Source organism: Beta vulgaris, chromosome 2 (genome assembly GCF_026745355.1).
Source record: "Beta vulgaris subsp. vulgaris cultivar EL10 chromosome 2, EL10.2, whole genome shotgun sequence".
Taxonomy (NCBI): Eukaryota; Viridiplantae; Streptophyta; class Magnoliopsida; order Caryophyllales; family Amaranthaceae; genus Beta; species Beta vulgaris.
The window spans coordinates 26,678,037-26,689,884 of record NC_079203.1 but is presented as its reverse complement, the minus strand read 5'-3'; the positions used below and the strand labels follow the sequence as shown (position 1 = coordinate 26,689,884).

At 36.4% G+C, this 11,848-nt stretch overlaps 1 long non-coding RNA gene across 1 annotated transcript; it reads left to right on the top strand.

The window, feature by feature from the left end:
• Positions 1-7,769: 7,769 nt before the first annotated feature.
• Positions 7,770-8,891, top strand: LOC130590597 (uncharacterized). Its single transcript, XR_008968445.1, has 2 exons — positions 7,770-7,864; positions 8,697-8,891. It is a non-coding gene; the product is annotated as an uncharacterized LOC130590597 (long non-coding RNA).
• Positions 8,892-11,848: the final 2,957 nt, after the last annotated feature.

The window sequence follows — 11,848 nt, the reverse complement described above, 5'->3', positions numbered from 1 at the left end:
CATCCTTTTCATAAGGAGGATACAGTAATGTATGCTTTCCTTACTTAAGGGATTTGCATACATTCTTTTTTTGATAAATGAGGTTACAATAATGCTTTCCTTACTAAGGGTAATCAATCATCACATGATTGATTTTGTTACTCATTTAATTAATTGATTCCAATCAATCAAAGATTAACATAATCAATTATCCTATAATTGATATTTTACTAAATAAGAAGATATTACAATTATCTCATTTTATTTTAGTAATAGAGTATTTATTTGTATTATCAAATAATATTAGTCTCCACTAGACTAACTAATCGTTATTGTAGTTTAGGTGTGACCCTGTAGGTCCAAACAAGTTCAGTAGTAAATATTAAAACATTTATTAATATTACAAGTCAAGATTGGCTTCTAGCAAAGCATCATGACTATCTAAACTATATTGGATATAATTAATAATTTAAAACCTTTGAGTTATGCACTTGATCGTAGGACATACTCCAACAATCTCCCACTTGTCCTAGAGCAAGTGGTGCTTTATAATCCTTTGTCCTTTATTGTTATATCTGAACAATAGGTAAGAAATCTTGTCATCCTTATGAATCCAGAATATTTCTCAGTCTCCAAGTTCAACTGTCAAACGAATGATTGAATCACAATCCATTCGAGCACGGCCATGCATTTTACAGTTAAACTCTCGAGAGGCCAAAACAACATTCCTATGTAATAGGAGGACAATTCTCTTATTTACCCTCTATCCTTCACACGACTCATAGCACATGACATGCCTTTATAGTCTCCTTTTACGGCACGACGTTTGACAATGCCAAAGTGTACTAGTCACAATGTAAGGAATCAGTGGAAACTCAAGTCTGAGGAATCAACTCTATTTATAATTTAGAGAAACTTATGACATTCAGCTCTTAAAGATTTCTCTATGTGGGTCAAATCCAATGTGTATTCACCAATTCACATTAATATAATTGATTAGACATCCAATGCCCCTATGATCCATGAAACATGATCATCAATCAATTATAAACTAATCATTATAGGTCATTAATGTACCTACTTAATGACCTAATTAGGGATAGACAATCATTTATTTTAGTTCACTTAATAGGGTTCCATAGTTGAGTCCTCGTACTCAACATCCTATTTAAAACAACTGATTACTTTGGACATTTGTTTTAATACTAAACCGAATTTAAACAAACATATATTTATATAAAAATAAAAATAAACATAAACCTTTTATTTCAATAATGAAATGCGTTCAATATTAAAAAAACTAATAGGTCATTCTCCAATGTTCCTAATTCCCATAGCTGAAATATGAGTCTCATGTTTCTGCTGAGAAAGTGGCTTAGTAAGCGGATCTGCAACATTGCTATCCGTATGAACTTTACATATCCTAACATCTCCTCGATCAACTATTTCACGAATCAGATGAAATCTCCTGAGTACATGTTTGGATTTTTGGTGTGATCTTGGTTCTTTTGCTTGTGCTATAGCTCCAGTTATTATCACAATAAACATCCAAAGCACTAGCAATACTCGGAACCACTCCTAGTTCAGAAATGAACTTCTTAATCCAGACAGCTTCTTTTGCTGCTTCTGATGCAGCAATATACTCAGCTTCAGTTGTAGAATCTGCTATGGTGCTCTGTTTGGAACTTTTCCAACTCACCGCTCCTCCATTTAAACAAAATATGAATCCCGACTGCGATCGAAAATCATCCTTATCTGTTTGGAAACTAGCATCAGTATAACCTTTTATACTTAGCTTTCCTCTCCTCCATAAACTAAGAATTTTTCTTTAGTCCTGTTAAGGTACTTTAGAATATTCTTCACAGCAGTCCAATGGTCATCACCTGGATTTGCTTGGTATCTACTGGTCATGCTCAAAGCATAGGAAACATCTGGTCTAGTACATATCATGGCATACATGATGGATCCAATAGCTGACGCATATGGGATCTTGCTCATGCGGTCTTTCTCATCAGTTGTCGAAGGACACTGAGTCTTGCTCAGACTTATGCCATGAGACATGGGTAGAAAACCTCTTTTACAACCTTTCATATTGAACCTAGTCAGAACCTTATCAATATAAGTTTCTTGACTTAGTCCAATCATTCTTTTAGATCTATCTCTATAGATCTTAATGCCTAGTATGTATTGAGCCTCACCAAGATCTTTCATTGAGAAACACTTTCCAAGCCATATCTTTACAGACTCTAACATGGAAATGTCATTTCCAATCAGAAGTATGTCATCTACATACAAGACCAAGAAAACAATCTTACTCCCACTAACTTTCTTGTAAACACAAGATTCCTCTTCATTTCTGAGAAAACCAAAACCTTTGATTGACTCGTCAAATCGGAGGTTCCAACTCCTTGATGCTTGCTTTAATCCATAAATGGACTTTTGAAGCTTGCATACCTTCTTAGGTGCATTAGGATCAATAAAACCCTCTGGTTGTGTCATGTACACTTCTTCTTCCAAAAAACCATTTAGGAAAGCGGTTTTAACATCCATTTGCCATATTTCATAGTCATAATATGAGGCAATTGCTAGAAGTATCCGAATAGATTTCAGCATAGCTACTGGTGAAAAGGTTTCATCATAGTCTATACCATGAATTTGTTTGAAACCTTGTGCCACCAGCCTAGCTTTATGGATATATACATTTCCATCCATGTCAGTTTTCAACTTGAAAACCCATTTGCATCCAATAGGTTTAACCCCATCGGGCAAATCAACCAAGTTCCAAACTTGATTTTCATACATGGAATCCATTTCGGATTTCATGGCTTTTGACCATAAGTCGGAATCTGAACTAGCCATAGCTGCTTTGTAGGTAGTAGGCTCATTGTTTTCTAAAAGCAATATTTCTTTATTATCAGACATGAGAAATCCATATCTCTCAGGTGCTGAAATTTTCCTAGTAGACCTACGAGGGGCGGTGCCACAGAGGTAGATTCCTCAACAGGTTGTGGAGTCTTATCAGTTTCCACAATAACTTGTGGATGGTCCTGATATTGTGGCTCATTTTCAGCTCGAATTTCCTCGAGGTGAATATTTCTCCCACTTGAATTTCTAGAAAGATGTTCTCTTTCGAGAAAGACACCAGTTCGAGCCACAAACACTTTGTTCTCAGTTTTATTATAGAAGTAATACCCCTTTGTTTCCTTTGGATAACCCACAAAGTAACATTTGTCAGATTTAGGTGCAAGTTTGTCAGATTGTAAACGTTTTACATAAACTTCGCATCCCCAAATTTTAAGAAAAGACATAGTTGGAGTTTTTCCAGCCCATAACTCATATGGAGTCTTTTCAACAGCTTTGGTTGGAGTTCTGTTTAAGATTAGTGCGGCAGTTTCCAAGGCATGACCCCAGAATGATATCGGAAGATCGGCCTGACTCATCATTGATCGAACCATATCTAATAGAGTTCGATTTCTCCTTTCGGACACACCATTCCATTGTGGTGTTCCTGGAGGAGTTAGTTGGGAAAGAATTCCACAACTTTTGAGATGGTCATCAAACTCTTGGCTTAAATACTCACCACCTCGATCAGATCTAAGGGCTTTTATTGTCTTGCCAAGCTGATTCTGTACTTCCATTTGAAATTCTTTAAACCTTTCAAAAGCTTCAGATTTATGCCTCATAAGGTAGATATACCCATATCTACTGAAGTCATCTGTGAATGTTATGAAGTACTGATAATTGCCTCTAGCATTTGTACTCATTGGTCCACAAACATCAGAATGTATGAGACCTAATAAGTCATTTGCTCTTTCACTTACACCAGTGAATGGAGCTTTTGTCATTTTTCCAAGTAAGCAAGATTCGCATGTATCATATGATTCGAAATCAAATGATTCCAAAAGTCCTTCCTTTTGAAGTTTTTGGATACGTCTCTCATTTATGTGGCCAAGACGACAATGCCAAAGGTAAGTTTTATTTGAATCATTTGATTTGGCCTTTTTAGTATCAATGTTATAAACTTGTTTTTCTAAATCTAGTAAATAGAGCCCATTAAATAAGTGAGCACTACCATAACATTCCATCCTTTTGAAAAGAAAGACATTTATTCTTAATCTCAAAAGTAAACCCTTCTGTATCCAAACAGAAACAGAAATAATGTTTTTAGAAATGGCTGGAACAAAATAACAATTATTCAAATCCAAAACAAGCCCAGAGGGCATTATTAATCTAAAAGTGCCTACGGCTAAAGCTGCAATCTTTGCTCCGTTGCCAACACGTAGGTCCACTTCCCCTCGAGCCAAGCTCCTACTTTTCTTTAGTCCCTGCACATTTGTACAAATGTGAGATCCACATCCGGTATCAAATACCCAAGAATTAGAAATAGTGAGATTTACTTCAATAACATGTATACCTGAGGTAGAAGGAATCTTGCCATTCTTCTTGTCCTCTAGATACTTAGGACAATTCCTCTTCCAATGACCTGGTTTGTGACAATGAAAGCATTCTTGGTCTGGAGTAGCTCCAGCCTTAGTTTTGACAACCTGTTTGCCCTTACCCTTACTCTGTGGGTATTGCTTTTTATTGCCTTTCTTCTTGAAAATCCCTTTCTTTTTCTGAACCATAAGAACATTATTCTTAGGTGCAACCTTGATACTTGGTTCAGCAGTCTTGAGCATTCCTAGAAGCTCATTCATAGTCTTCTCCAACTCATTCATGTTAAAGTTTAACACGAATTGGTCATACCCCTTATGAAGGGAGTGGAGAGTGATGTCAATTGGTAGCTCATCACCTAAAGTGACACCTAATCGTTCCAGATTCTCAAAATAACCCATCATTTTGAGAACGTGTGGACCAACAGGTTCACTTTCTTTGAGACTGCTCTCAAGGATAGCCTTAACCGTTTCATAGCGCTCAATTCTTGCTTGTTTTTGAAACATAGCTCTGAGCTGATGAATGATGTCAAAAGCCTCCATATTTTCAAATTGTTTTTGCAATTCAGAATTCATGGATGCTAACATCAAACATGTGACATCAAGAGATCTAGCTACTGCTGTATCATATGCTTTTCGAGTCTCAGCAGATGCTCGAAGGGTAGGTTCAGCAGGGAGAGGATTTTCAAGACATCCAGTTTCATTTCAGACTTAAGAACTATTCTCAAGTTGCGATACCAATCCAAAAATTGTTGCCATTAAGTTTTTCTTTTTGAGAATAGAGCGAATACCATTAGATGACATAGCGGAGTTTGAATTAGGAGTAACCATCTACAAATGAAAAAGTAAAGTTTTAGGTTTATGATTATAAACAATAACTTCAAATTTTAACCAAGTTAAAACAAGTTAAAGGCTTTTAGTCTAAAAAACGTCCTCAATTAGGCTAAAAGATTCCAAGACCCCAACTCATTTAATCCTAAGCCAGCTTTGGCCGGTCACCTAAGAGATAAATGATTTAGGTAAATAACACTTTATTAGTTATACTCCTATAACTCTTGGTTAATGGGAAACATCGCATGAAAAAACCCATTCCTATACCCCAAAGCCCAAGTCCTAATTGGATACTTTGTTGAATAAAACCTTACATACTTGCAAATTTATTAAATATACTCTAAAATTCTAAGATAAAAAATAATACCTTGCTTTGGCAAGCCTATTACCAATGATCAAAGACATGAATAGAGGTGTGTAAGGGTGGGTATCTAATTTATTCAAAAATTAAAAGGAGGACTTAAGTTACTATGTCAGTTCTAAATTTAGTGAACTAATAGTAATTAGAACAAGAGCATAATAACAAAATAAAAGCAATAATTAAATGCATAATTTAAAATGATCCTAGTATGGCCCCTACATCTTAATCTAAACTTGAAGATGCTTCCTTGTATCCGCCTTTTGATCTCCATCAAAGCTTGATTCTCGAATCATCATACAAGTTATTTGAAATTTAAATAAAATTACAAAAATACAAAACGGCGCGCAGTCCGTATTTAAGATACAAAAATACATAACGGTACGCAGACCGTATTTTCTATCCTAATTTGGGCCATACTAGTCATCCAACATTCAAGCATAAAATTATTCATTCATTCACTTACTTAGAGTAAGTGACCCAGTTTATATTAGACGATTCTAATAAAAAAAATTAGTTAAACTAATCAACAATTTTAATTAGTTCAAAACTAACAAAATATTTAATAGTGTTAGAAATTATACTTGGACTTTATATTATCATGATAATAAAATTGCAACTTTATCCAAAAAAAATAAATAAATTTGAGAGTTAAAATTAAACTAATAAACTCCCACTAAAAAATGGATCACCTAACTATTAGGTTCAAAATTTGGATTGAAGAAACTGAGATTAAACATGTTTTAAGCCCAAAAACTAAATGTAAGTCATGCTGTCACCACAAGCAAAACAAGCCCAAAACATTTTTTTTTTTTAATAAACAAAAATTATAATACAGGCCCTAACAGTAGGCTCATAACTGAAACCAAACAAAAAAAAAAAAAAACCTAAAGAAAAAATAAGCTGCCTGCAATAATACAGGCTTCGTCCAACTTGTTTTCTTTACATTTCATTTTCCTTTTTTTTTTTTTAAATTGAAAAGCGAATATTAAATAACATATATTAATATGATTCGAATTCCAATAAAAAACAAAATAATACGTTGCAATTTCACAAGTCCAAATTTAATACTAACAAGATTAAATAATATGCATCTACAAAGATCAAAATAGCATAAATAGGGAGGCGACTGATACCACTAATAGGATTTACGATGCGGAAATACAAACAATTTGTACAAAACCTATTCCCAAGAACACCCTAAAATACTATAATGAATCTACAGGAAGGAGTTAAGTTATTATACCTTTGTAGCGTGCCTCGTTGATGTTAACACTAGAATCTCAAGTGAAATCCCTCCACAAGTAGTCCACCACCACAATGAAGATTAGACTTTTAGATTTGCTAGAACCTTAAAAACAACTAATTGTTTTTGAAATAATACTCTCTTGTAACTTTTAGAGAACAAAAGTTTCTCACCCTTAATTTTCCTTTTCACGGCTAAGTTTTTTTTTATTTTTTTTACTTGAATCATCAAAATGATTCTTTTATAACCTACTGATTTGTGTCCCATCCTTTTCATAAGGAGGATGCAGTAATGTATGCTTTCCTTACTTAAGGGATTTGCATACATTCTTTTTTTGATAAATTAAATGAGGTTACAATAATGCTTTCCTTACTAAGGGTAATCAATCATCACATGATTGATTTTGTTACTCATTTAATTAATTGATTCCAATCAATCAAAGATTAACATAATCAATTATCCCTATAATTGATATTTTACTAAATAAGAAGATATTACAATTATCTCATTTTATTTTAGTAAATAGAGTATTTATTTGTATTATCAATAATATTAGTCTCCACTAGACTAACTAATCGTTATTGTAGTTTAGGTGTGACCCTGTAGGTCCAAACAAGTTCAGTAGTAAATATTAAAACATTTATTAATATTACAAGTCAAGATTGGCTTCTAGCAAAGCATCATGACTATCTAAACTATATTGGATATAATTAATAATTTAAAAACCTTTGAGTTATGCACTTGATCGTAGGACATACTCCAACAAAAGCGTAGTGCATCTGGACTTCGACAAGGAAAACCTCCTGTTTGGTATATAGTCGAGGTAGCATGAGTAATTTTTTGCATCCAAAAAATAGAAACACATAATACACATCTAACACATGTCATTTATTGCATCTTTAATTTGTTGAATTTTAGTGTTCGGTACAAGAAGGTGGACTTGCGTGTGGGTATTACGTCATGAGGTTCATGCTCGATATCGTCAACTATTGCAAAGATGTTGGTGATCTTCGAAAGGTATGTAACTTTTAGGTTTCCAATTGTTGTTTGTTGCATTTCCGGCCTATTTTGACCTTTTAGGCCTCAAAATGTAGTTATGAAGTGATTTAACATCAAATTCTCTTTGAACATGATTATATGAGGCATAATATAACTAGTATGTAGATTCTTAGGCTTGCATATGTTGTTGGTTGCATTTCGGGAACGAAAAGGCCATTTCCGGCCTATTTTGGCCTATTTTGGCCTTTTAGGCTTGCATTTGTTGTTGGTTGCATTTTGGGAACGAAAAGGTCATTTCCGGCCTATTTTGGCCTTTTCGCTCCCAAAATGTACTTATGGAGTGATTTAACCCCAAATTCTCTTTGAACATGATTATATGAGGCATAATATAACTAGTATGTAGATTCTTAGGCTTGCATATGTTGTTGGTTGCATTTCGGGAACGAAAAGGCCATTTCCGGCCTATTTTGGCCTATTTTGGCCTTTTCGCTCCCAAAATGTACTTATGAAGTGATTTAACCCGAAATTCTCTTTGAACATGATTATATGAGGCATAATATAACTAGTATGTGGATTCTTAGGCTTGCATTTGTTGTTGGTTGCATTTTGGGAACGAAAAGGCCATTTCCGGCCTATTTTGGCCTTTTCAAAATGTACTTATGGAGTGATTTAACCCCAAATTCTCTTTGAACATGATTATATGAGATATATTATAACTAGTGTGTAGACTTTTAGGCTTGCATTTGATTTTGATTGAATTTCGGGAAGGTATATGTCATTTTTAGAAGTATTAACTACGGTAAAATGATGAATTCTTATATGTGTGTTTATTCCTTGGTTGTTTTGCAAGGTTTATGCGAATTCCACACCACGTTTGAGGAACTTCACCAAAGAAGAAATTGATGAAGTTCGGGATAAGTTGGCGTCCCACATTACCGATGATTACATAGGATGAGATTTAGCCCGAATGTAAAAGTTTCTATCAATCCTATGTACACTTTTTACATTATTAAATATATATGAAGTTAATTATTACCTTTCTCCACTTGTCATATATTATCGTATTTTAATTTGCGCTTTTTTTTTGTCCAAGGGAGGTTTTGGGTGGGGGTGGGGGTGGGGTGGTGGGGGTGGGGTGGGCTGTGGATGGGGTGCAGGGGTGGGCTGGTGGGTGGGCAGTGGGTGTGGGCTGGGCAGAGGCAGTAGGGTGGGCTGGTGGGTGAGGGCTGGGGGTGGGCAGTGGGTGGGGAGTGGGGTGGGCAGTGGGTGGGCTGGTGGGGTCGGCTGGTGGGTGGGGGCTGGGGGTGGGGGCAGTGGGTGGGCTGTGTGTGCAGGTCTGGAACAGCATGCAGCATGCAGCAGGGCTGTGTGCAGAATTATATACAAAAAAAAAAAAAATAGGAGAAGGGTTGCGCTAGTTTGAACTAGCGCAGCCCTTTTATGTTTGAAGGGATGCGCTAGTTCAAAAAGCGCAGCCCTTCTTTCATAGAAGGGCTGCCCTTTTATGAAAGAAGGGTTGCGCTAGTTCTAAAAAGCGCAGCCCTTCTTTCATAAAAGGGTTGCGCTTTTTAGAACTAGCGCAGCCCTTCTTACTTGAAGGGCTGCGCTTTTTGTTAACTAGCGCAGCCCTTCTTACTTGAAGGGCTGCGCTGGACTTGCGCGGCCCTACTTGAAAAGTGAAGGGCTGCTATGGAAAGGGCTGCCCTCTAAAAGCGCAGCCCTACATGCCATTTTCAGCGCAGCCCTACTTCTTTTTTCCACTAGTGATAGTTATTGGACTTGAGTTGTCTTATCTATTAATGCCTTCACCTACGAAGACGATATACGAGAGCTACCACACATTTCAGAATGACCTCCGATATCGAGGAACCTTTGCTAACTGTAATAGGGATGGTGATCAATCCATCTCTCGTAAAAAAGCCATGGCTCGCTCACCACACTAGTAGAATAAATGCTTATTGCCGCGGTTATTAAGTGGCATATTGCTGCAGTTTTGGGTGCACAGCAATTAAGAGGGCAGCAATAGGTAATTATTATATTGCTGCAGTTTTTGACCGCAGCAATATGCCAAGATATTGCTGCGGTTTCTAGCCAAAACCGCAGCAATATGTTTATTTTTTATTGCTGCGATTGTTGCTCAAAACCGCAGCAATAGGTCATGGTACAGGTAAAAAAAAAAAATTTTTTGCATTTTGCAATTAAATTTAAAAAAATGAAATCAGATGACTAAACCATCCACTATCCACCAAATTAATTGAACTTAATATGAAATAACATATGAATCTCATTAATATATAAAGATAAAAATATTTACATAATATGACGTCAAAATGACTCAGACTCCTCATCAGACAATGAATCCCATCAGAAAAGGAGACTATTATGGCAAAGGAGGAATCTCACTCAACCAGACAAATTAATCATTTGATCCTCAAACAATACACATCAGACTCAAAATCGTCACGAAGCGGAATCAAGTAGGCAAGCCAATCATTCAGTTGCATGTGGTTCACAAAGCTCCAAACGTAAAATAATGTCCCAAGTTATCCAGATGGAGGGGATAGATCAAAAACGACAAAAAGAATAATGCTTTAGTTGTTGGCCGAAAAATATATCCGGGGGAAGATGCTCCATTCAGCATGGGTTGTTCTGGCCCATCTCGAAGTAACAAATGATTGGCGCAGTCAACAAACAGTACAGGCAAACTCATAAGTCAAGTAAGTTATGATAACCTTGACCCAATCTGTGCTTCCTCCCTCTTTACTGTGCTTAGCATTAATTCCTCAACTGCTTTGAATAGTTGTGTGAGGCTCAAGGCACTCAATGCCATTAACTATAAGCAGAAGATTAATAGAGAGAAGAGACTTAGGAAATTGAAATGGGAGGATACCAGTAAGGAACTTTGGAACGTTTTTATGAAGAATAATTCTCTGGATTCTTTCTCTCCCTCCTCTGTTGTAGGGTATAAGTCCTCTTTAACTGAAGTTGCTTAGGGTTGTACCTTACTCCCTCTATTTTCTATTTGTGGACTCATAAAGGCCAACTACTTCCAAAAATGCTCATTCATTAACTTCCCCAACCACTCTTAGCATTCCTAGATTTTGTCAGCTATTAAAGCAACACATTACCCACCTCACCTCTTTTGACCTCATCCGTCCCTTTCCACCATCCCCCCCCCCCTTACTTCCCTCCCATTTTTGGAAAAAAAAAATCTTCTTTGACTCCTTCAACAATGTCCAGTCAAGAAGCTGAGGTGGCCATTTTCATTGAAGGAAACGAGTGGCTAACACTGCTTAAAACACACCGCCTTATAGTACCAGCTAATGCTCTGCAAGATCCCTTTATTCCCAACATTCAAAGTTTGAAACTTTAAGTCCTCTTGAACAGATCCACCAAATAACAGCTCAATTGTCAAAACGAGGCCTATCTGATTCAATGGCTGAAGACAACTATAGCTCCTCAGACTCGTTCTCTTTCTCAGCCCCCCTTCAAACCCAAAATCCAAGTCATGTTGCTACCCATCAATAATTTTGCACATATTCCTGGCCCAGTCACGCAAAAAAGCCCAAATTTGAAAATCTATAATACCCCAAAACCCATAGCTACTAAAGATAAAATTCTAACCCTAGAACCGCAAATGCCCAATATTGTTTTAAGCCCAAGAAAAAATGGACTGAATATTAGTGGGCCTAGTCGTGGTCATGGCCCCAGTATGGATGATTTATACTACTCGGCTGATTCCGAGCTTGGCCACCTGGACTTGGGGAAAATGAACTTGGAAGGTACTGAAATGTATAAATTTTCCTCTAACTCATCTCTCTCACAAAGTCTTGCAACGAAGGACAAAGGAAAAAAGTCAAAAAATCTCCTTTCATCATCAAAAAGGAAAGAAAAAAGAAGAAGAGTCAGTTGCGCAAAGCTCGTGGTCTAGGCAGCTGGGCAGTGAGTATCTGGGGTAAATTTGTGGAGAAGAAGAAGATTTTGAAAGGTAAAAAGCGTCGG